The sequence below is a fragment of the Pelophylax lessonae genome (genome assembly GCF_965119305.1).
Source record: "Pelophylax lessonae genome assembly, chromosome: 1".
Taxonomy (NCBI): domain Eukaryota; kingdom Metazoa; phylum Chordata; class Amphibia; order Anura; family Ranidae; genus Pelophylax; species Pelophylax lessonae.
The window spans coordinates 596397256-596424090 of NC_138768.1; the positions used below are offsets into that span (position 1 = coordinate 596397256).

General features: G+C 43.2%; 1 pseudogene across 1 annotated transcript in view; it reads right to left on the bottom strand.

The window, feature by feature from the left end:
* Positions 1 to 26835, bottom strand: part of LOC309544601 (alcohol dehydrogenase 1-like) — a 130800-nt pseudogene that overhangs the window by 86880 nt on the left and 17085 nt on the right. Inside the window, exons 2-5 of the transcript XR_014226143.1 lie at positions 26692 to 26768; positions 26130 to 26231; positions 18727 to 18868; positions 596 to 683 (exon numbers count right to left, since the gene is read on the bottom strand). The product of XR_014226143.1 is annotated as an alcohol dehydrogenase 1-like (transcript). The remainder of the gene's footprint in view (positions 1 to 595; positions 684 to 18726; positions 18869 to 26129; positions 26232 to 26691; positions 26769 to 26835) is intronic.

Consider the following 26835-nt stretch of genomic DNA (forward strand, 5'->3'; position numbering starts at 1 on the left):
TGCTAATCTCCATTTCATAGGGGGTGAAAGGATTTGTAGTTTACAAAAGAAAAAGAAAATTACTATTTCTGTCAGAATCAACATGTATTTCCAGTACTTCATAAAAATGTTGTTAGTCTGCACAAATAAAACCAATTCAACCACCACATTTAAGGACTGGTAATCCACTATATATTACATTTTTGTTCTTTGGTTTAAAAAAAAAAAAAAAAAAAAAACGTAAGCGCTGTATTAAACTCAAAATAAAAAAATAATATATTGCAGTTTACCAATCCTTAGATGTGGTGGCTGCATTCGTTTTTTTTTTTTTTTTTCCTTTGTTTTCACCTTGTGATCTGGCAGGTAACACACTTCCTGAATAAAAGTACCTACACTCTGGATAAAGGAGCACAGAGACACCTTTGAGTCTGGGGGAAAGACAGTGTTAGATGTACTAGCAGATTTAAATACACTAACAAATTGAAGCTAAAATACATCTAATAGTTTATAGGCAGTTACAGAAACAGTTTCCATTCCTTTTGTGATAAAGGTTCTATGTAAATAAAAAAAGAAAGAAAAATTACATTTTTTAAGCGCCTGGTTTTTGAGTACTTACTGTGATTTAAAGCAAAAATTGGCATTTGGATTTAAACAAGTTCTGCATTTTCCACACTGGGGAATACAAAGTGGAATGACCTTATCTCCTAAAAACAAGAAAAACTATTATTACATTATATGTGAAATTTTCACTGTTTTTTTTTAAAGCAAAAACACTATTAGAATATATTAGGCTACAGCAATCTTAAAAATGTCTGAACGCTCAGAAGTTATCAAAACATTCCAATCTCATCATGTAGATAATATATTATGTGATACCCAGACTTCTTTTCCAAGCACAAAGTTTACAGTTAAAGAGGAAGTAAACCCTCCTCTGACACTTTTACCTATAGGTAAGCTTATATTAAGGCTTACCTATAGGTACTGCAAATATCTCCTAAACTTGTACCGTTTAGGAGATATTAACATTTCATGCAGCCAGTGACGTCACTGGCGCATGCGCTCTGAAGGATCGGCCGCTCGTGCCGTTCCTTCAGAGCCCCGTGCCATGACCATCAGCTCCCGCGCGCATGCGCGGGAGTGACGTCACTGCGGCTCCAGCCAATCAGATGGCCGGATGCCGCGTTCCCGGAAGACGGGTGACTGAACATGTCGCCCATCATAGAGGTAAGCGAGCGGCGCGGCGGGGGCTCGTTCTAAGGTAAGTATTTGATAATGAGCTAGTATGCGATGCATACTAGCTCATTATGTCTTTCTCTTTCAGGATGTAAAGAAAAAAAAAATGTTTTCTCGGTTTACAACCTCTCTAATTTAAAAGGAAACACGCTTTAGGAGTATTGGGTAATTTTTAAGTTTATACATTTTTAAACTAGGATTAATGCAGTATGTATAATTCTTTGGTTTACAAATAATCCTATTTAGCACTATGGGTTAGTTAAAAAGATGGCATAGGAAAAGTAGCCCCATTGTAGACATGATCTCTTCTTGATACTTCAGACTGAGTGGGCGAGTCACTCCTCCAACTCACTTGTGTGTAAAATTGCGCTGGAAGCAGTTAATGTCTGTAAACAACAGATGTTTTACATCATTTGGTAAAGCGATAGAAGAAAATATATAAGAATTTGCTGAGAGCCCCACCTGGAATTTGTTCTATATAAAATTCATATGCAACAATGTTCATATTTACCTAAGGGAAGGGAAAACAAACTTAGATGCCCTTTAGTTCCCTAATTTCAGGACAAAATGTATCCTACACTAATGCAAACTACAAAATGAACTTATTGCATAACCAGGACTGAGCACACCCAATCAGATTTTTACTAGCAGTAAGGCAAATTTAGGCCTCTTACACACGATACTCCAGTTTGAGCATCTCCTTTTGGCCTCTTGCACACAATACTCCTGTTTGAGCATCTACTATTTCCAGATGTTTTTTTTTTTTGTATGTATTTGCACGTATTAATGCGGATTTGCGTGCAATGAGGCTTAAATTACTGACCAAAAATGCAGATTTTTCTATTTTGTTCTTACTGAAGAATGCATAGCGCTTGTTTACGCGCCTGTGTGCAAAGGCACATTATAATTAATGGGCTGTATTTTAGATCAGAAAAAAAAAAAGCTGGACCAAGCTTTTTCAAGCTGTGAGATGCTCAAACAGGAGTATTGTGTGCAAGAGGCCTTAAACATCGCTATTGAGTAGCAGTGTAGGGATCACCTAATTGGTCTGTAGTGTGCAGGTGTAGTGCTTGATGTTTAGACTCTTAAGGCCCGTACACACGCTAAGAAAATCTGAAGTAAAATTTCCTCTAAAAGCATACCCCCTTACCAGGGATGAGCTCAGGCATGTTTAGGGACAGTCCGAACCTACGTGATCTATCCCAACAGGAAACTGTCACTGCAGACAGTCAATCATCTGTTGCGGGAATATTTCCCGACCTGCAGCTGTACACTTGAGCTCATCCCTAGTTCTCACCTTTGAAATAATGTTGTTATATCTTTTTGATAAGTGCAGAAATACTTTTTGATCTTGCCTGTGCTTTACTGTTATCAGTTATATTCTTCTGAGGAGTATAGAACGTCATCCATGGTATGGACAAGCGAAAAGAAGGAGCTTCTAGTACCCCTATAAAAGGGGGCACATTATGTGGCCACTTGTGTGGGATTGTGGCCACCATTAGCAGTTCTGTCAGGTAAGCATAGGGGTATAGGTTTACAGGTTTAGGCTAGTAGGAGGTTAATTTTACCTGAGCATACAGCAGGTATCGGCCAATCGGTGTGCAGGGAAGGTTCTAGCAAGCTGGGGCAGAGGCTTTATAAGCTTGGTTTGGGCTGGGGTGCTTCCTTTTGCACCGAAGAGCACAAAGAAGAAAGTTCAGCAGAAGTAGTCCAGGAGGTTTTTTCTTACCTGCTGTCATGGAGGCCTTGTTGAAGCAGCTGATTGAGAAGGCAGAGAGTGCGGGGGGAGAAGCCTGGCTGCGGCATTGTCTCTCTATGTCTGGAATTACAGAGCAAGTTGCGGTTGAAGTTCACCCTGCTCCTTCACAGGCAGAAGCGCCTGCAGAGAGAGAGAAGACGCCTGAGAAGCCGGCGTGTGTACCTTCAGGCGAGCCGCCATGCGTTGTCATGGCGGTGAAGACGTCCCAGGCGCACATGCGCCAAGCATCTAAAAGAAGAAGACGAGCCTCCCTGTCTCCAAGAAGGGGCGGCGGAGGGAGGGCTGAAAACTGCCAGGCAGACCCAGAGAGGGAGAAAGGGCATCTGCCATCTCCACAGAGAATTATCCCTGTAGTTTCAAGAACACCTGCTGTGGGAGTGGCTACAGCGCAGCATGAGACAACAGGAGCATCTGCCAGTGTGCTGCTGGAGGAAGCTGAGCAGCAGCCTGTTCTCCCCCCAGCAGCTGGTGAGTTGTGCAATGTACAGAATCTGTCTATATTAATTAACTCTTTATCTTCTTTGGTGCAATCTTTTTCTCGTGTCTCCCCTGCTGTTTCTCCTGTGCCTGTTAAGCCTGTTGTGTCTGTTAAAACAGCAGCAGCCAAGCTGTGAACTTAATTTTTCACCTGTAGTATCTACTGTCTCCATTCCTTATGGTGATAATTTCGCTCATAGTAATATTAGTCAAAGTTTATCTAAGGAAAATAATGTTTTGTCCGCGCATGCACCATTGCTGGGAGGTAGCGGTGTGCCTGAGGTGTGTATGAAGGGCGCGATGCCATGTGAGTGTTGGGGTTAAGGAAAAAATATGGAAGGGCGAGTTTGTCGACTTGTTATCACTGTTACCTGCTCATAAGGAGCTGTCGGTTAGGACTGATAAAAGAGACGACAAACAGGATGAGGAGCAGCGCAGGGGGGCCCCTAGGTCATTCCATAACTGGTTGCAGGCGTTTTGTATATTCGCGGGGGTGATGGCTGAGAAGCACCATGAGGGGTGTGGGGGCCTATTTCGGCACCTCGATTATATCTTGGAAGCTTACAAGAGCTTTGGGGGGGCTGGGCTGGTACTATTACGACAAATCTTTTCGTCAGAAGCTGTCAGTCCACCCCTCTTTAACCACTTTACGACCGGCGCACGACGATCTACGTCGGCACTCAGCCCCGGCCAGGCAAACTGACGTAGGCCTACGTCAGCACTATTTGCCGGCCCTGTGCGCGCTCCCGCGCATCCCCGCCGCCGACGATGACTCGATTGGGTTCAAAACCGATCAGTCATCAGGTCCAGGCCAATCATTTTTGGTCTGGACCTGTTGATCGGTCCTGCCCAATCAGATCATCCTCTAAGCCTGTGAAATGTAAACACAGGCTTAGAGGAGATGTGCCCTCCCCCCACAACGGTCTTTTTGGATCCAGCGTGAGAGGAGAGCACATCTTACTGTGAGTATTGCACCAAGCACACCCACACACAGGTAGATAGGCACATTTCACCCCCGATCGCCCCCCCAATTAACCCCTACAGCACCTGACACAACACACACTATATACAGCATATAGCAGTTACCTATATACCTGTATAAGTGTGATTTGTGAACAGGTGTAGCACTTGCGACCCCCCCTTTTCCACTCAAATTACCCCCCACCCCCCCCTAATAAAGATTTAACCCACTGATCTCCCCTGACCCCCCCTGATCACCGCCGTTAACCCCTACACCCTCTGTCACATCAGCACTAATACAAACGCAATATACGGTGTTATTGTATTTTTGTATTAGTGTCATTGTGATCAGAATTAGCGCAGGCGACTAAGTTTCTGTCCCAAGAAGGTTTAGGGTCCCCGCCACCCACCCAATAAAGATTTAAGCCCCTGACCCCCCCCTGATCACCCCTACACCCCCTGCCATAACACACACCGTATACAGTATATAGCATTTTGCTATATACCCGTATAAGTGTGATTTGTGGTCAGGTCTAGCGCTTGCGACCCCCCTTTTTCCACTTGAATTACCCGCCACCCCCCCTAATAAAGATTTAAGCCCCTGATCCCCCCTGATCCCCCCCTGATCACCGCTAGTTAACCCCTACACCCTCTGTCACATCAGCACTAATACAAACGTAATATACTGTGTTTTTGTATATTTGTATTAGTGTCATTGTGATCAGAATTAGCGCAGGCGACTAAGTTTGTGTCCCAAGGAGGTTTAGGGTCCCCGCCACCCGCCCAATAAAGATTTAATCCCCTGATCCCCCCCTGATCACCCCTACACCCCCTGCCACAACGCACACCGTATACAGTATATAGCATTTTCTATATACCCGTATAAGTGTGACTTGTGACCAGGTTTAGCGCTTGCCACCGTTCCTTTTATCCTTAGGATACCCGCCAGTCCCTTCCAATAAAGATTTAAACACCTGATCCCCCCCTGATCACATCCCGTTAACCCCTACACCCTCTGTCACATTAGCACTAATACACACATAATATACTGTTTTTACTGTATTTTGTATTGGTGTCATTGTGACTTGAGGTTGCGCTAGCTAGCTAGTTTCTTTCCCAAAGGAGGTTTAGGGTCCCCGCCACCCCCCCCAGATCCCCGGCGCATAGTTTAGAAGTAACCCCTTGATTGCCACACACGCACGCACGCACGCACCTACACTTCCATTTCTAGTATAGTGTTTGAACAGATCAATATCTGATCTGATCAGAACTATACTAGCGCCCCCATAGTTTAGGGTTCCCAAAACGCGGTGTTTACACGATCAGTACTGATTCCGGCCAGCACCTGCGTTTAACCCTTTCACCCAGGCAAGTGTAGTAATCAATAGATTACTGTCACTTGCAAAAAAACACAAGACACAAAACCGCTGTGTTAGCAGAGTCAGGCCTGATCCCTGCTAGCATTAGCAGTTTTTTTTTGTAGCGCTTGAAATAATCTTCGACAACCAGGTGCTTTTATTACCTGTGAGTCGCATCACTGTACGGGTAAATTTAGTTACCAAAATGACCAAACGTTCGTACAGGGATGAAGAGCTTATCAGTTATATGCTGACCGAGTCATCTGATAGCGAAGGGGAAGCTACAATGACCGAATTAGTGTCAGTATATGAACCTGATGACGGCAGCGGCTCCCTGACAGATAGCTCCGACGACAGATGGGTCCCTGTTAGACCCAGGCGTACCCGACCCCATTCTGAAGTTGTTGAGATGCAGGAATCGCAGGGTGCTCGTATGGAGCAGAGTGTGGGTACTAGTGCCGCTCATCCTTCTGGCGACCTGGCAAGCGCCAGCGGCCTAGTACAACCTGGACCTAGTACAACCAGCACTGCAGTAAGACCTGGTGACGTGGCGAGTCCCCTAAGTGCAGTTGAAGCTGGTGCGGTGGCTAGCACAAGTAGTGGCCCGCAGCCACCGCGTATTCGAAGACAGGCCCGTAGAGCCCATAGTGCCCTCCCTGATGCGCTGGCATTTCCTAATTGGCAACCCACTGATACTACAGCGCCAGTACTTCCCCCATTCACCGCCCAACCTGGAATCCACGTGGAGACAGCTGGTTTTACGCCCCTGAACTTTTTTGAGCTGTTCTTCACGGAAGATCTTTACAGATCTATTGAGGATCAATCAAATTTATATGCACAACAGTTCATCGCCGCCAACCCAAATTCACACCTTGCCAGACAATTCGGCTGGAAACCTATAACGGTTTCCGAATTTAAGATCTTTCTGGGCCTTTCCCTCCACATGGGCATAACTAAACAGAGTGAATTGCGGCTATATTGGTCCACTAGCCCAGTTCACCATATGCGCATGTACTCTGCCTCTATGTCCAGGACGAGATACGAGCAAATTCTGCGATTTATGCATTTCAGCGACAATGAAATCTGTCGTCCTCGGGGAGACCCTGCATACGATCGGCTCCACAAAATTCGGCCCCTCATAGACCACTTCAATCAGCGGTTTGCAGCCTTGTTTACCCCCGAACAAGTTGTCTGCGTTGACGAGTCCCTGATTAAATTTACTGGCCGCCTTGCTATGAAACAGTACCTCCCCAGCAAGCGTGCCAAGTACGGGGTCAAACTGTATAAATTGTGTGACAGGGCCACAGGCTATACAGTTAGTTTCCGGGTCTATGAGGGAAAAGATAGCTGTGTGGAGCCCCCCAACTGCCCAGACTACATAGGGAGCAGCGGTAAGATCGTTTGGGACTTGGTGTCACCCTTATCCGGAAAGGGGTACCATTTGTACGTGGACAACTTTTACACAAGCGTGCCACTATTTAGTCACCTTCTCGATTTACAAATTGGCGCATGTGGCACCGTGCGACCTAATCGCCGGGGCTTCCCCCAACGGCTTGTAGATTCCCGTCTTAGTCGGGGGGCGAGAGCCTGCTTGAAAATGGACAAATTGCTTGCGGTGAAGTGGAAGGATACACGGGATGTTTATGTTCTGTCCTCCCTTCACCCAGACACGACGATCCAAATTCCTACGGCAACTGGCGTTATGGAGAAACCCCTCTGTGTCCACGAATATAACCTTAATATGGGAGGGGTGGACCTTAACGACCAGCTTTTGGCGCCGTATTTAGTTGCCCGTAAAGCCAGACGCTGGTACAAAAAAGTGTCTGTTTACCTATACCAATTGGCTATGCTGAACGCCTTTGTCCTATACAGGGCGTCAGGACGAACTGGATCTTTCCGGGAATTCCAGGAAGAGATCATCCTTGCCTACCTGTACCCAGGAGGCATGCCTGCCCAACTTCCCCTTCCAGATGCAGTGAGCCGGCTGCATGAGAGGCATTTTTCACATGTCCTCCCGAGTACCCCTACCCAAAGATGGCCCCAAAGAAGATGTCGTGTCTGTAGCAAGCGCGGATTTAGGCGTGACACCCGTTATTATTGTCCCAAATGTCCTGACCAACCTGGTCTCTGCATCGGGGAATGTTTCGAGAGCTACCATACACTAGTGGATTATTAGCGTAGGGTACAGCACGACACAGTGTAGGGCACATAAACACAGGGTCTCGAAGGATGTTGGATGTCCATCGACATTTTGAGAGACCCAAGCTGGAAGAGAAGATCGCAGAAGATCGCAGTCCCTCCCAAATCAAGAAATAAAGGAACAGTTAGAAAGAAAAATAAAAGGATCCAAAAACTGTTGTGGTGTCAGTAATTTTATATGTCCTTCTACTCCTTCCTACTATACTTTTTTCAATGTCCTTTGTTTGTTTTTTCATTCTTTTGTGACCTGTTTTTCTTGCAGGTACTCGTCAGCTACCACGCATTGATTTTATATATTCTGACACAAACAGTGTTTGCGCTCAGCATATATGGATACCTTTGCTGATAGCAGCTGTGGTGATTTTCTGATTTCAGCACTGCAGTTAAAATCCTATTTTGGTATACGTGGATAGCGCCGTGTATACCCATCATTAAATTCAGTGGGTGGTTGTTTGGGCGGTTAATGATGAAGATCCAAAAACTGTTGTTGTCAGTCATTTTATATGTCCTTCTACTCCTTCCTACTATACTTTTATCAATGTCCTTTGTTTGTTTTTTCATTCTTTTGTGACCTGTTTCTCTTGCAGGTACTCGTCGGCTACCACGCATTGATTTTATATATTCTGACACAAACAGCGTTTGCGCTCAGCATATATGGATACCTTTGCTGATAGCAGCTGTGGTGATTTTCTGATTTCAGCACTGCAGTTAAAATCCTATTTTGGTATACGTGGATAGTGTCGTGTATACCCATCATTAAATTCAGTGGGTGGTTGTTTGGGCGGTTAATGATGAGTAATACTACGCATTATTCCTGTGCTGATTTCTGATAGGTTCTCTTTTTTTCCGTTCAGCCCACAGGCTGCATGAAAAAAAAAAAAACCTATATGCCAAACAAGGACCAGCAATGTACTGGTACGTTGCTGGACTTTGAGTGGTTATACCAGGATGATGCCTGCAGATTTAGGCATCATCTTGGTATCGTTTTTTACAGCCAGCGGTCGGCTTACATGTAAAAGCAATTCTAGCAGGTAATTGGCCGCTAGACTGCTTTTACATGCAGTGGGAGGGGCCTCCCCCCCCCCCACCGCCGCTTTCCGCAGCCTTCCATGGTTTTTCTCTGGCTCTCCTGTCCCACCGGTTAACCCGAGAGTGCAGCCGGTGGTTCAATTATCTAACCATAGAGCTAATTGGAGATGAGAATGGCTCCAATCATCTCTATGGCCTAAGATGCCGGAGGCTACGAGCATTTTATGACTTCTGTTTCGCCAGAAATAAACAGGGCCATTGGGAAATTGGGAAAGTATTTTATCACACCAATTTTGGTGTGGTCAGATGCGTTAAGGTCAGAGGAGAGATCTAGAGTCTAAAAGACCCCAATTTTTTTAAAAAAGAGTACCTGTCACCACAGATTGCTATCATAGGGGATATTTAAATTCACTATGATAACAATAAAAATGATTTAAAAAAAAAAATTAAAGGAAAGGTGTCAAAATAACATAAAAAAGCAAAAGAAAAAAGAAAAAAAAAAAAATTGAGCCCCCCCCCCCCCTTACCCCCAGTGCTTGCGCGCAATGGCGCACGCAAGCGGTGGTCTAGTGTCATATGTAAACCACAATTGCAGCATGCATGTGAGGCATCGCCGCGATCGCCAGATTGAGTGCAGTAATTCTTGCAGTAGACCTCCTCTGTAAGTCTAAAGTGGTAACCTGTAGAGACTTTTAAAGGTTTTTAAAAATGTACATACGTTTTTGTCACTGCGCAGGCATGCACAATTTTTAAAGCATGTCATGTTAGGTGTCTATGAACTCGGCATAAGATCATCTTTTAAATTTTACCAAAAAAATTGGAATTATATAGTGTATTTGTGCAATAAATTAAAAAAAATTTATTTTTTTCGCAAAAATTGCGTTTGAAAAATCTGTGCGCAAATACCGTGTGACAAAAAAATTTGCAACATCCACCATTTTATTCTATAGGGCCTCTGCTTTAAAAAAATATATAATGTTTGGGGGTTCACAGTAATTTTCTAGTAAAAAAAAAATATTTTTTCATGTAAACAAAAAGGCACAGAAAAGGCTTGGTTTTCAAGTGGTTAGAAGAGTGGGTGATGTGTGGATAAGATTGAGCATAAAATGCCGGGACTGTTCAAACACCCCCCAAATGACCCCTTTTTGAAAAGTAGACACCCAAAGCTTTTTTCTGAGAGGCATGGTGAGTCCATGGAGTATTTTATATTTTGCCACAAGTTTCGGGAAAATTATTATTTTTTTTTTTTTGTTGTTTTTTTACAGAAAGTTGTCACTAAATGATATATTGCTCATGCATGCCATGGGAATATGTGAAATGACACCCCAAAATACATTCTTTTGCTTCTCCTGAGTACAGGGATACCACATGTGTGAGACTTTTTGGGAGCCTAGCTGTGTACGCGCCCCCGAAAACCAATCCACATCTTCAGGTTTTCTAATGGTGTAAATTGCTGATTTTACCCCTGACTACCTGTCACAGTTTCAGAGGCCCTGAAATTTCAAGATGGCACAAAACCCCCCCAAATGACCCCATTTTGCAAAGTAGACACTCCAAGCTACTGGCTGAGAAGTATGGTGAGTCCATGGAATAGTTTATATTTTGCCACAAGTTTCGGGGAAAATTTTTTTTTTTTTTTTATTTTTTTACACAAAGTTGTCAGTAAATGATATATTGCTCACACAGGTTATGGGTATATGTGAAATGACACCCCAAAATACATTCTGCTGCTTCTCCTGAGTACAATGATACCCCATGTGTGAGACTTTTTGCCAGTCTAGCTGCGTACAGGACCCGGAAAACCAATGCGCACCTTTAGGCTTTCTAAGGGCGTAAATTGTTGATCTCACTCCTTACTACCTATCACACTTTTGAAGTCCATAAAAAGCCAAGATTGCACAAACCCCCCCCCAAATGACCCCATTTTGCAAAGTAGACACTCCAATCTATTTGCTGAGAGGCATGGTGAGTATTTTGCAGCTCTAATTTTTTTTGGAAAATGAAGAAAAAACAGGAAAATGCATTTTTTTTCCTCTTTTTTCAATTTCCAAAACTTTGTGACAAAAAGTGAGATCTGCAAAACACTCAACATGCCTCTCTGCAAATATCTCAGGGTGTCTACTTTCCGAAAAGGGGTCATTTGGGGGGGGGGTTGTGCTGTCTTGGCATTTCATGGCCTCCAAAACTGTGATAGGTAGTCAGGAGTGAAATCAACAATTTACGCCCTTGGAAAGCCTGAAGGCGATGATTGGTTTTCGGGGTCCTGTACTCGGCTAGACTGCAAAAAAGTCTCACACATGGGGTATCCCTATACTCAGGAGAAGCAGCAGAATGTATTTTGGGGTGTCAGTTCACATATACCCATGGCATGTGTGAGCAATATATCATTTACTGACAACTTTGTGTAAAAAAAAAAAAAATATATATATATATATATATATATATATATATATATATATATATATATATATATTTCCCGGAACTTGTGGCAAAATATAAAATATTCCATGGACTCACCATGCCTCTCAGCAAATAGCTTGGGGTGTCTACTTTCCAAAATGGGGTCATTTGGGGGGGTTTTGTGCTATCTTGGAATTTTAGGGCCTCCGAAACTGTGATAGGTAGTCAGGAGTGAAATCAACAATTTACGCCCTTGGAAAGCCTGAAAGCGGGGACTGGTTTTCGGGGACCTGTACTCGGCTAGACTGCAAAAAAGTCTCACACATGGGGTATCCCTGTACTCAGGAGAAGCAGCAGAATGTATTTTGGGGTGTCATTTCACATATACCCATGGCATGTGTGAGCAATATTTCATTTACTGACAACTTTGTGAAAAAAAAAAAAAATATATATATATATATATGTATTTCCCGGAACTTGTGGCAGAATATAAAATATTCCATGGACTCACCATGCCTCTCAGCAAATAGCTTGGGGTGTCTACTTTCTAAAATGGGGTCATTTGGGGGGGGTTTGTGCTATCTTGGAATTTTAGGGCCTCCGAAACTGTGACAGGTAGTGCAGAGGTGACATGCACAATTTATGCCATTAGAAAACCTGGGAGTGTTGATCGCGGTCCTGTACACAGCTAGGCTCCCAAAAAGTCTCACACATGGGGCATCCCCATACTCAGGAGAAGTGGCAGAATGTATTTTGGGGTGTAATTCCACATATACCCATGTCATGTGTGAGAATTTTATCTTTTAGTGACAACGTTGTGTAAAAAAAAAAAATAGTAATATTCCCAAAACTTGTGGTAAAATATAAAATATTCCATGGACTCACCATGCCTCTCAGCAAACAGCCTGGGGTGTCTACTTTCCAAAATGGGGTCATTTGGGGGGGTTTTGTGGTATCTTGACATTTCAGGGCCTCCTAAACCGTTAGAGGTAGTGAGAAAATGCAATGAAAAATGTAATGAAATTCTGATGGTGGGGATTTGTTTTTGTGGTCCCGTACACAGCTAGGCTCCCAAAAAGTCTCACACATGGGGCATCCCCATACTCAGGAGAAGTGGCAGAATGTATTTTGGGGTGTAATTCCACATATACCCATGTCATGTGTGAGAATTTTATCTTTTAGTGACAACGTTGTGTAAAAAAAAAAAATAAAAAAAAAAAATAGTAATATTCCCAAAACTTGTGGCAAAATATAAAATATTCCATGGACTCACCATGCCTCTCAGCAAATAGCTTGGGGTGTCTACTTTCCAAAATGGAGTCATTTGGGGGGGTTTTGTGCTATCTTGGAATTTTAGGGCCTCCGAAACTGTGATAGGTAGTCAGGAGTGAAATCAACAATTTACGCCCTTGGAAAGCCTGAAAGCGGGGACTGGTTTTCGGGGACCTGTACTCGGCTAGACTGCAAAAAAGTCTCACATATGTGGTATCCCTGTACTCAGGAGAAGCAGCAGAATATATTTTGGGGTGTAATTACACATATATCCATGACATGTGTGAGCAATATATCATTTCAATGACAACTTTGTGTAAAAAAAAAAAAAAAAAATTTTTAGTCATTTTTCAAACACCTGTGACAAAAAAATGAAATATTCAATGAGCTCAACATGCCTCTCAGAACATTCCTTAGGATGTCTACTTTCCAAAAAGTGGTAGTTTGGGGGGGTTTTGTACTGCCCTGCCATTTTAGCACTTCATGAAATGAGATAGGCAGTCAAAAATTAAAGCTGTGTAAATTTCTGTATTTACACCATAGTTTGTAGACGCTATAACTTTTGCGCAAACCAATAAAAATACGCTCATTGAATTTTTTTTTGTCAAAGACATGTAGCTAAATATATTTTGGCCAAAAAAAAAAACATAAATTGAGTATATTGGATATTTTTTAAAAGACAAAGTTGAAAATGTCATTTTTTTGCAAAATTTTCGCTCTTTTTTTATTAATATCGCAAAAAATAAAAAGCGCAGAGGTGATCAAATACCACCAAAAGAAAGCTCTGTTTGTGGGAAAAAAAGGACGTAAATTTCGTTTGGGTACCACATTGCATGACCGCACAATTGTCAGTTAAAGTCACGCAGTGCCGAGTCGTAAAATACCCCCTGGTCGGAATGGGGGTAAAATCTTCCGGGGCTTAAGTGGTTAAGATGGGGTATGAAGGATGTCGGCCTTTAGCTGAACTTGATGTCCCCGCAGAGGCAGAATCCTGCTAGGCAGCCGGTGGTGAACACTCAGAATGCAGCTTATCGCAAAGGTTGTTGTTTCGCATTCAACGAAAGTCAATGTCGTTGGAATGCGGCTTGCCGTTATAAGCACGAATGTTCATTTTGCTCTGGCCCACATCCAGTGAGTAAGTGCTTTAGAAAAAATGCTACGGTAGGGTCGGGGCAAGTTCCAAAGGATATTTTTTCCAAAAAGCCTGCACGCTTGTGAGGCTGGAAAGAATGCTTCCGTGGTTGGACAGATACCCAAACAGGGAGAGGGCCAGTTTTCTCATTGAAGGTTTTGAGAAGGGTTTCCCTTTGCCCCCATTTGTAGGGAAAGGATGTACAGAGGTTGGCAATCTGAAGTCGGTGGAAAACTTCCCACAGGTAGTTAGGGACAAGATTTTTAAGGAAATCGAGCTGGGTAGGGTGGCAGGTCCTTTTGAGCATCCGCCTTTTGAGAGTTTTCGTGTTTCTCCGCTTGGAGTGGTCCCCAAAAAAGAGTTGAATGAATTCCGTGTCATACACCACCTCTCTTACCCGAAAGGAAGCTCACTGAATGACGACATTGATGGAGATTTGCCTTCAGTGTCATATGCCACGTTTGAAGAAGCCATTGCTAAGATAAGGCTGTTTGGCCAAGGGGCATTGTTAGCGAAGGCGGACATAAAGTCCGCGTTTCGTCTTTTGCCTATATCACCTGTGGCATTTAATTCTTTGGGCTTTAAGCTGGAAGGTATGTACTTCTTTGACAAAAGCCTCCCTATGAGATGTTCTGTGTCATGTGCCTACTTTGAGGCGTTCTCTTCTTTTTTGCACTGGGTGGTAGCGGCTAAGTCGGGTACTGTGGGAGTTTTGCATTACCTGGACGATTTTTTGTTCGTGGGCCCACCAGATTCTGTGGATTGTCTTAGTTTGCTGCAAATCTTTAGGGGAGTGACGGAAGATTTTGGGGTTCCTCTGGCGGAGGAAAAAACTTGCTTGAATACTACAAAAATAATTTTTATGGGCATTCACATTGATACGGATCGTATGGAGTTCTGTTTACCTGTGGATAAGGTGGCAAAGCTGAAATCTCTGGTGCAGTTGTTTATGTCGAGGAGGAAGGTCCTATTGAAGGAGATGCAGTCTTTCTTGGGTTTGTTAGCGTTTGCATGCAGAATTATGCCCATGGGTAGGGTGTTTTCAAGGCGACTTTACTTGTCTACTTTGGGCTTTAGGCCCCCCTTTTCCCACATCAGATTGACTAGTGACCTCCGGGAGGATTTGGCTGTTTGGGCGGAATTTCTCAAGGTGTATAATGGTCGTTCATTTTTTCAGGAGGATTTCATTTTTGCCCCTGACTTTCATTTGTTTAGAGAGGCTCTAGAGGCTTTGGGGCCATATGGCAGACGCATTGGTGTTGTGCAGGATGGCCGGAGTCATGGAAAAGTGGAAAGCTGACAAAAAACGTGGTTTTGTTGGAGCTGTCCCTGATCTTAGTGGCGTTGGAACTGTGGGGTGCATGTTTCGCGAATAGAAGGATTCTGGTGGAAACTGACAACAAAGGGGTCTTGTTCGCGGTGAACTGCCTCTCATCCAAGTCCATTTGTGTGATTAGAGAACTCAGGAGGATTGTCCTTTTGTGTTTACAGCTCAATGTATGGCTTAAGGCGAAACACACACCGGGTGTCTTGAATAATCTGGCCGATGCTCTATCTCGGTTTCAGATGGACCGTTTTCGCCAGCTGCTGCCAGAGGCGGACAAAAAAGGTACCGAGATTCCGAGCCGAGTTTGGACAGTTGTTGGGATCTAGTCAAGAGGTCGATCGAGGGATCAGTGGCCCCGAGAACATGGGCGAGTTATTCTGCTGCCTGGAGGAGTTGATTGGCTTTCATGGAGGCAAAGGGCAAGATGGAGGGTCGACCGGAGGAATGTCTGGTTCTGGAGTTTATGGGTACTTTGATGCAGCGGAAACTGTCTTATAGTTATTTACGTAAGACATTGGCAGGCATCCCTTTTTTCTGCCGCCTGAAAGGTTTTCCGGCTTGTGCGACCTATTTTTCGGTACAGCAAGCATTGAAAGGTTATAGGAGGAAGGTGGCGGTAACAGATGACAGGAGACCTATTTCTATTGAGTTATTGGGGGATATCTGCGGTATGACCTCATTAGTGTGTAATTCTGACTATGAAGCACTGTTGTTCAGAATGGCTTTTGTATTGACCTTTTTTGAGGCGCTCCGCATCTCTGAGCTGCTACCTTTGTCAAAGAAGACTGAGGGAGGCCTTTTATATGATCAGGTAGTGGTAGGCAGCGAAGATGTCCAGATTTGGTTACGTCGCTCAAAGTCGGACACTCTGGGGAGAGGTGTGGCAATTACTATTAAGGCTCAGCATAATCAGGGTGTTTGCCCGTTGGGCATGGTCAATCAATTTTTGGAAGTAAGACCGGTTGGTGGTGGGCGTTTTTTTTGGTCCACATGGATTCCACTCCACTCACAAAATATCAATTCGATTTTGTTTTACGGAAATGCTTAGAGCGGCTGGGCTTAAAAAATTTTAGGTTTTCCTCACATTCATTCAGGATAGGGGCAGCATCAGAGGCAGCTAGAAGGGGATTTTCGGACAGGGTAATACAAAGTGTGGGAAGGTGGAAATCGAAATGTTTTAAAGTGTATGTAAGGACTAACTTGTTTATTTGAATCCTTCAGGTTTTCAGCGAACAGTCTGGATCTTGGGCCACTCATTCATTTTTTGGGCGAGGAAAAGAGCTTCACAGCGTATTTACAGTACAAATTTAGCACTACCTCCGGAGTTTAAATTATTTTGGAAAGGAATTAGAGGCTTGCAGTGGCACCAGCTGTACTTTCATTTGTCTAGATTGTTCCAAGTTTGGCCTCCTCCGTCCATCGTGGTTATTCACGCTGGGGGTAATGACCTTGGTAATATTAAAACTTTGGACTTACTATTTAAGATTAAGAGAGATTTGCATTTATTTTCCCTCTCGTCTCCAGGGACAGTGGTGGTATTTTCTGAAATAGTTCCTCGGCTTCCTTGGCTTTCCTCATCGCAGAGGAAAGTCATGGAGAAGATGAGGAAAAGGGTAAATAGGGCAATGGAAAAGTTTATGCCGTCTATTGGCAGCTTGTCCTATAGGCATGTGGATCTGGAGGGTGGCATCCAGGGGCTCTATCGCCAGGATGGCATTCACCTTTCGGATGTGGGGATTGATATTTTAAATCTAGGGCTGCAGTGTAGCATTGAAAGGGCCGCGGTGGTGGGGTAGGGCCGTCCTTGTTGCTCAAGCCCGGCTGGTGGGGACATTGTATTTCGTATGGTATTTTATGTTTATTGTTGCTCGAGTTGTTTTATAACTGAGCAATTATAAGTTATTTCAGTTTGAGTGTTTTTACAAGCAAGTATTGATGATTCAATTGAATTGAATGATTCAACTATTCAAGTAATTGTTATGATTTAATTTATTTATTTAAACCAATAAAGAGTGCCGCGGCCTTTTCTTTGCCAAAACTGGGGTCAGTGTTATTATTCTAGTTAAGTTAAGTGAGATTATGCGGGAGTGTGGCCTACAATTCCATATAAAAGGGGGCACATTATGTGGCCACTTGTGTGGGATTGTGGCCACCATTAGCAGTTCTGTCAGGTAAGCATAGGGGTATAGGTTTACAGGTTTAGGCTAGTAGGAGGTTAATTTTACCTGCGCATACAGCAGGTATCGGCCAATCGGTGTGCAGGGAAGGTTCTAGCAAGTTGGGGCAGAGGCTTTATAAGCTTGGTTTGGGCTGGGGTGCTTCCTTTTGCACCGAAGAGCAAAAAGAAGAAAGTTCCCCGCCCCCCCTCCCTTTGTCGCGTGCACCTTTGTGTGGTTGGGTCACCCTAGTATACTAGGGGGGACATTGTATTTCGTATGGTATTTTATGTTTATTGTTGCTCGAGTTGCTTTATAACCGAGCAATTATAAGTTATTTCAGTTGGAGTGTTTTTACAAGCAAGTATTGATGATTCAATTGAATTGAATGATTCAACTATTCAAGTAATTGTTATGATTTAATTTATTTATTTAAACCAATAAAGAGTGCCGCGGCCTTTTCTTTGCCAAAACTGGGGTCAGTGTTATTATTCTAGTTAAGTTAAGTGAGATTATGCGGGAGTGTGGCCTACAATTCCATGTCCTTTTTATGTTGTCCTTATACAGTTGGGTGAATGAGCATTGTCATACTTCATCAGGAACATGTTGCTCATTGGTGACAAGGGTAAAAAAAAAAAACTACAAAATTAACTTAGTACATAACCAGGCCTGAGAACACCCAACTAGATTTTTACTGTCAGTAAGGCTGAACTAAACATCGCTATTGAGTAGCAGTGTAGGGATCACCTAATGGGTCTGTAGTGTGCAGGTGTAGTGCTTGATGTTTAGACTCTTAAGGCTCGTACACACGCTAAGAAAATCTGAAGTAACATTTCCTCTAAAAGTATACCCCCTTACCAGGGGTTAACTCAGAAGTGTTCAGGCACAGTCCGAACCCACATGAGCTATCCCAACAGAAAACTGTCACTGCAGACAGTCAATCATCAGTTGTGGGGACATTTCCGATCTACACTTGAGCTCATCCCTAGTTCTCACCTTTGAAATAATGTTGTTATATGTTTTTGATACCTGCAGAAATACTTTTTGATCCTGCAGGAAATTGTGTCAGCTGATAACTTCCACAACAACCCAAAATTTTATAAATCCAATTGTCACAGTGACAGAAATTGAGGTGAAATCTTCTGAACAGGGGCACAGACAGAAAAACAAATGTTACAGAGGTGTTAACCCTTCCCTATGCTGTGCAAAAAATTTAAAAATAATTTCTTGGGCTGAAGTTATACTTAAAAATGTACCTGTTCCAAACAAATTCAACTTAAGAATACGCCTTCAGAACCTATCTTGTTTGTAACCCGGGGACTGCCTGTATAGATAATCATAGAGGATGAAAATGAAAAGGTTTTTTTTAATTACTCATATACAAAATGGCTTGTGTAAAATTATAACAATGATTTTGTTAACATTTTTAAAACTTCTGACAGTACCTGGTTTTAGGCCAGTTATGCCTTCTCCGACACTTTCAATTATTCCAGCTCCTTCATGACCCAAAATAACAGGAAAATGTGCCACTCCTATTGTATTGTCAAGCGCATGGTCATCTGTTTGACATATTCCTGTGCTTACCATCTGAACATAATAACATAATTTAAAAAATAATTGGATGTTTAATACAAGCATAGCCATAGAATTCACACACTTCTGCTTCTGAATAAAAAGTATATATTGGAGTATTTATAAAGCACTGTATGTGACAGGTACTAAACATAAAGTTCGGGTGAATCAACTACTGCAACCTAAAACACATTGACCAGAAAGTTACAACTGCAATTATCGTTTGGTGAATGTCACTTTCACTGCTATATACAGTAAATATACTCTATTGTATCTTATAGCTGACAATCAACCTGCTTATTGATATAGCTAGCAGGCACGTAGATGAGGTGGGTCTTAACCCCCCCAAGAGCACCCTGCCAAAATGCCCGATTATTCTCCCTGCTGCCACATTGAGCCACACAGTTGGGCTCAGCAGTAGCAGTCAGAGAATATAAAAGAATATATACAAAGTATATTCCCTGCGCCAAAGTTTAGGGTAACCGGTAGGTATGAAAGATGGTATAGGCAATATATAATATAAGTTAATTAAAATTATTAAAAATATTAAAAATGTTAAAATGGGCTATATAAGCAGCTGCTGTAAAAAATGAATGAATTGTCACAAAAATGGTCTTTAAAAAGGCCAAATACAGCGCTTGCTAAATATGGATTAAACAACTAATCCTATGAATTTAAATTACCAATGAAGTTATAAAATGCCAATGTGTCTCCATAAATATCATTTGATTAGTGAACAGAATATAATACCATACATTAATTATTTAAAATTCATAAAACATAGCGGTGGGTCATATGCTTGGTAAACTTATGACTGTAATAAATAAATAACATCAAACAACACGGTCTATAAAAGGGGACAACTTAGTATATATAAAAGTACATCAATCAGTGGTGATTGTGCTCAGGCAATGGATGTCCTCAATAAGTAGTTATCCATATAAAGTGCAAGTGCTCTGGCTTAAATGTTTGATGTTATTTATTTATTACAGCCAAAAGTTTACCAAGCATATGACCCACCGCTATGTTTTATGAATTTTAAATAATTAATGTATGGTATTATATTCTGTTCACTAATCAAATGATATTTATGGAGACACATTGGCATTTTATAACTTCATTGGTAATTTAAATTCATAGGATTAGTTGTTTAGTCAGAGAATATACTGTAGGCTCAGGGGCAGCAGCATACACCGCCGCTGCCCACTGTTGTTAGCACTGGTATCCAAACCTACCCGGTTCCAGTGCCCCGTCATGTAGCTGCCTGCAGCAATAGGAAGAGAGGGTCCCTGATGTAAAGGGGGTTCGAGAGATCCTGATATAAGGTCAGGGGGAACTTTGGGGACCCTAAAGAAAGGGAATGGGCTTTAGGGATCCTGATGTAAGGTGAGGGGACTCTGGAGACCCTGATGTATAGGGGGACTTGAGGGACTCTGATGTAAGGGGGGGACTCTGGGGACCCTGATGCAAAGGGGGGGCTATGGGGACCTTGATGTAAAGGGTGGGGGTGGACTCTGGGGACCCTGATTTAAGGAGGGGAGACTCTGGGGACTCTGATGTAAGGGGAGGGGCTATGGGGACCCTGGTGTAAGGGGGAGACTATGGGGATTCTAATGAAAGGGGGGACTTTAATGTAAGGGTGCTTTAGGGACCCTAATAAAAGGGGGGACTCTGATATAAGGGGGAACTCTGGGGACCCCCTTATTTAAGGAGGGGGAACTCTGGGGACCCTGATGCAAGGGTGGAACTCTGGAAATCCTGATAAATGGGGTTGACTATGATGTGAGGAGGGGGACTTTGGAGACCTGGAATTAAGAAAGGGAGACTCTGGGGACCCTAATGAAAGGGGGTTCTGGGGAACCTGATATAGGGGGGGATTTGTGGACCCTAAAAAAAAGGTGTGAACTCTGATGTAAGGAGGTGAATCTGGAAACCTTGACCTAAGTAGGGGGGAATCTGAAGACTCCAATGTAAGAGTGGACTCAAGCTGCACTTGGTTGGGCAAGCTGACAAGATCACTCCGCCTGTTGCCTGGCACTCCCGCCCACCACACTATAGTGTTTTCCTGCCATTATTTGGTGGTGCCTTCTGTGGTGGAAGGAGCCTGGACTGGAGGATACAGCAGTCTGCCTACAAACTTCTGCTCCCTTGACCTCAGGGTCATCTGTCATCAGGCCAGGGTTGCCAACCATTCATACATTTTTGGACATTTTGTAAATATCAGCCAATTTACAAGCTGTTCATAAATATCCATTACAAACAGCAGCTGCCCATTAAAAAGTAGCGTTCGCCAGAATTTGGAACTGTACATGCGCAGTTCTGAATCTGACCAGGTTCGGACAAGCTTGGCCTAGCTCAGCCATACTCGTGGGGGGGGGCAAGCACAGTGACATCATGGCGCCTATACGAACAGCAGGCCAGGACTGGAGGGGGAGCTGGGACCCGGGAGGGGAGGAGGAGACTGGACAAAGTTGGTGGATTGGTAAGTCACTCAGACTGTTTGTGGTTCCCTTTTTTTTATAAGTGATCACTTTCTCTCTGCTCTCAGCAGCATGAAAGCTGGGGAAGGATAAGCAGCAGCACACTGAGCTTCCAAGTGAATGGCTGTACAGGGAGGCGTGTCAGGACAAGTCAAATCATTGGAGGAAAGCACACTGAGTTCCCAACATAGCTGGAGAACTGACCATGGTATGTTCTGCTTAGCATGGTTAGTTTTTAAACAAGGGGACTAGCAGGAACACCAGGGAGTTCACACAAAGGAAGCAATACAAAGAGAACAGGATACTTTCTCATACAAGTACATGGTACAGCAGGCACATATCAGGAAGATGAAGTGTTGGGGTAACAAACGCTTTAAGTAAGGTTGTACAGTAAAGAGGGCTTGGCCATTAACAAGTGTTAGGTTGAATTCACACTGATGCATTTATCAGCAAGAAAAATGCAAGAAAAATGTTTCTCTCTAAATACTGTGGGTCTCTTCACACTACAGCGCTGCGGGTGCATTTTGAAAAGTTCTGCATACTGCATCTTTTGTGCACTTTTCAAAACCGCACCAAGCCCAGCTCCCTATTGAAATGAACAGAAAACATGGTAAAAATGCATCAAAAACACACCACCTCTGTCCATTTTTACAGTTGCGGGCAACCAGAAGTGATGTCATGTGATGGTTAACTTTCCTTGTCTTTTTTCTTTTCTGAGCATGCCCAGTCTTGCAAATCTGCTGTCTGTCGTCCAAAATCTGTACTGACTGACGAACAATCGGCCGTTCTGGTGTTGGCCTACAAAAATTTTAATGCCTGCACGATTCTGTTCAGCCGAAAATGTGCTGTCGGCTGTCGGAAGCTTCATACTAACAAGCCTACAATCGGCCGATCGGTCGTCGGCCTAATATTTGCGGCCGACAATCGCTACGTGTACGGGGCTTTAATGTGTTTCATAAGAAACAAGCTCTGAGTGTTCTGTCTACCACAATAAAGTGCCCTTTGCACCTGCTCAGATTGTACGGTAAGGTTGGCTAATATTGAGTCTTACATTGCATTTGCCTGGGCTTTTAACCACGCTGGAAATCCCAATGGCAAGAATCTACTGATTCCTGCGGCTGTGAATGACAACAGTGTGGATAGCTGTGGCCACTGAACCTGTATGCAATGACACTCTGTCGGCGGACGCAGCTATTTCTGGTTGTTCGCACAGCCATCAATAACCTGCTCTTTGTAGGCGTCCAGCTACAATCAACACAGGTAATCACTAGCTGCTTGAATGATCGCAGCTATCTTCCACAATTGTCAGTCCCAGATGCAAGAATCAGTAGATTCTTGCCACTGGGATTCACAGCCTGATTAAACACCTGCACAAATGCAGCCATAGGCCCCTTTCACATGGGCTTTCTGATGAGGTCTACCTGTCAGTTGTTTTTAGGTAGACCTGATCAAAAGCTTCAAGCATGTCTATGGGCACGAGGATGTAAATGAATTTCTGTCTTTTTACATCCGTCTACCTCCATACAGGTCTAGAAAAAAATGGAAAAGGAATGCAATATTTTCCATTTTTCCGGACCTACATGTGACAGATCAGAAGAAACCTGGTGTAAAGGGACACAAGTCAATTTACATCTGGCAGCCCAAAGATCCACCACGGGTCTGCAAACGTTTGCTGACAAAATATTTTACGGCATGGATACCACAAAAGTGATATCAGTCCCATCAGGGTTGCTGATAGAAATCGCAGGGCCCCATACAGACTACCTGACAGGGATTCCCCCCAAGAAAATATTAAAGCTATATGTCGATAAAAATACAATAAAATTATTATTAGCAGACACAAATACAACATAACTCACATAATTCCTGCTAAATCTAAAAGATGAAACTGAACAGTGTGAATCAGTGGTTCATTGATGTGGCTTGAGTCACCTGGAGCTGTACAAACACAGCAGATGAACACATCAACACTAGCAGATGACATGGCTCCCCAAATCACCACTGACTGTGGAAAATCTTGCATTTCATTTGGAAATAAAGGTCCCAGAGTCTGGAGGAGGAGTGGAGAGGCAAATAATGCAAGTTGCATGAGGTCCAGTGTGAAGTTTCCACAGTCAGTGATGATTTGGGGAGCCATGTCATCTGCTAGTGTTGGTCCACTGTGTTTTATCAAGTCCAAAGTCAGTGCAGCCCTCTATCAGGGAATTCTAGAGCACTTCATGCTTCCCTCTGCTGACCAGCTTCATGAAGCTGATTTCATTTTCCAGCAGGACTTGGCACCCGCCCACACTGCCAAATAAACCAATACCTGGTTTAATGATCATGGTATCACTGTGCTTGATTGGCCAGCAAACTTGCCTGACCTAAACCCCATAGAGAATCTGTGGGGTATTGTCAAGAGGAAGATGAGAGACACCAGACCCAACAATGCAGATGAGCTAAAGGCCACTATCAAAGAAAGCTGGGCTTCCATAACACCGCAGCAGTGCCACAGGCTGATCGCCTCCATGCCACTCCGCATTGATGCAGTAATTCATGCGAAAGGAGCCCCGACCAAGTATTTGAGTGCATACCATACTATACATGGACATACTTTTCAGTAAGCCAACATTTCTGTATTAAAAATCTTTTTTTTTTTATCATCGGTCTTATGTAATATTCTAATTTTCTGAGATACTGGTTTTGGTGTTTTCACAAGCTGTAAGCCATAATTATCAAAATAAAAACAAGAATGAAATACTGTATTTTCTGGGGTATAAGACTACTTTTGAACCTCAAAAAAATCCCCCAAAAATGGGGGGTCGTCTTATACGCCGAGTATAATATCTACAAGGTAACCTAAGTATAAGTATTACCGGTAGATGAAGATTAGGGGGGTCGTCTAATACGGCCAGTCATCTTATACGCCGGAAAATACGGTATATCACTCTGTGTGTAACACAACTATATAAAATACAGTATATGAGTTTCACTTTTTGAATTGAAATTTTGAAATATATATTTTTTTTTATGAAATTCTAATTTTATGAGATTCACCTGTACTGTCAAATACCTAAAATGGCACATGCTAAGCACTAGTATTGATTTTTTTTTTTAAGATATTTGGCTTCTTAAGGCCCCTTTTACACATACGGTCCAATCCGCCTGTCAGTTTTTCAGGAGGACCTGATCGGATGCGCCATGCATCCTAATGGGGCAGCGGGTGTCAGCAGAGACATCTCCACTGACACTCGCTGCCATCCGTTCCAATCCTGTCCGTCAAATCCGGACGGATGGAAACCCTAATTTCCATCTGTCTGGCGGAACGGATTAGATGGGATCGAATGAGAACGGACAGGCGGTCCGTTCTCATCCGATTCCCCTATAGAGGACAGCGGGGATCTGACAGCTCTGTCTGCACACAGATGGAGAAGGAGCTGTCATCCGCTGCTCAGCGGGGATCGGCGGATCATCCCCCGCTGAGCAGAACGGAGTCCGTCGGAGGAACGGACAGGTGTGAAAGGAAAGGACCCTAAGGCATACAGTACACCTGTGAGCAGGGGTAACTGTATCAACACTGGGACAGCTTCTTAGAAGAAGTTTTTTTTTTTAACTGATGTTTGTAATGTGTAATTCTGTTGTTACTGCAAAATAATGAAATAAAAAAGTAATAGAAAATATAGCATCTAATTTGCACATCCATTATTTAAATAATAGTATTTAGCTGTACATTTGTATGTCGATTTTTCCATCTCTTCTCTGGATTCTAAATTTGAATTTGATAATTTGTAACAGGGTTGCCAACCTCCTGCAACTTTATTTTACTAAATGAACTTGGAAAATGAAAGAACTCCTATTAGAAACTAAAACAATTGACATTAAGGCTACATTCACACCTGAGCGTAGCGTTTCCGTGCGTTTTTTACCACGATTTTTAAACAGTATAAACAGCCTTAAACAGTATAAACACAATTTGTAAATACTGAAAATATCCATAACAGGTATTTAGCCTGGTTTACATTTAAAAAGTTAGCACAACATGACAAATTGTCAGACACCCTGCTGGGATACAATTGAGATCACTCCGCAGCCAGAACTACAGGGACAGGATCAGCAATTGCGGCCCCCTGCGCCTTCCTCCAGCCTGCTTCCATTTAAAAATAATCCCAACTGGTTCCAAACTCAGCCTGGATACGTGGCTGCTGGTGCTGCATCAAGCTGTCAAGGGGTTCTTTCTTATGCCTCGTACACACGCATCGATTATTGGCCGGGAATTTTCGGCCAACGTCCGATCGGCCGATTTTCGGCTTGTTAGTATGATGCTTTCGCCAACCGACTCCGACTTTTTGGCCGAATAAAATCTGGTGTGCAGGCTATAAAATTTTTGTTGGCCGTCACCACAACGGCCGATTTTCCATCAGTCAGTACAGATACAGACTGGGCATGCTCGGAGAAGAAAAAACACACGGAAAGTAAACCAGCACATGACATCACTTCTGAAGTAGATTTTTGTTGGCCGAGAAAATTCGTGTGCAGTCTAGGCACATTCCAACCAACAAAACACAACTCTGGACAACAGTCGGACGATCGGTCGGCCGATAATCGTTGCGTGTGTACGAGGCATTACATTTGCCCAGCCAACACTAACCTGCCTGAATAAAGGACTGATTTTTACTGCCATACAATTTCTCTAATGGACATTTACTGACAACTGTAAATATCACAGATTTTTACAAACTGTCAGTAAATTTACTAGTGGTTGGCAACCCTGATGTGTAATTATGTAAATATTGTAGATTAAAAAGAAAAAAAAATACCTTAATCCGAACTTCTTTTTCTTTTGGTGGTTGTACCTCAATCTCCTCAATATCAAGTGGCTGATTTGGGGCCCAGGCAACAGCTGCTTTGCATTTTATAACCTATAGGCAATACAACAAAATGTAAGAATAAGGGGCATCTGTCAGTGACACTAGGATAAAACATGGGTGTGAGAATACAATTATCAGTATTGATGCAGACTATATTGCCTCGTTTCCACTGAGCAGAACGGTTCGGGTCGGTACAGTTTGGGAGGGTTAGAATGGTCCGTTCTATTCAGGTGAGCGTTTCCACTGCAAGTCGGGCCACCAGGGACCATGCGGGGTTTACACCAAATGAGGTGTTTGTTTTGCTCTTTCATTTGACGTGAGCATTGAAGTTTTCCTGTCTGCCAATCAGTGGAATCTATCGTGTGACGCCAGTAGCTCCTCCCTAACCGTACCGTACCATTTCCTATGGCCCTACATCTGAAGCAGGACCAGGAATGGTGCGGTTTGGTTCGGTTGTATGGGCCACTTTCATAATGGAAACACTCAAATTAGCGTACCGTACCGAACTGACCTGAACCGCTCCGCTCAGTGAAAATGAGGCATTAGAAACCATCTGAGAGCATACCATGGGGCTGATAACAGTAAATTCTATAGGTAAAACATATAAACATTTAATGATATGAGTACGGAACTAATGGTATCCTTTAATATGGTA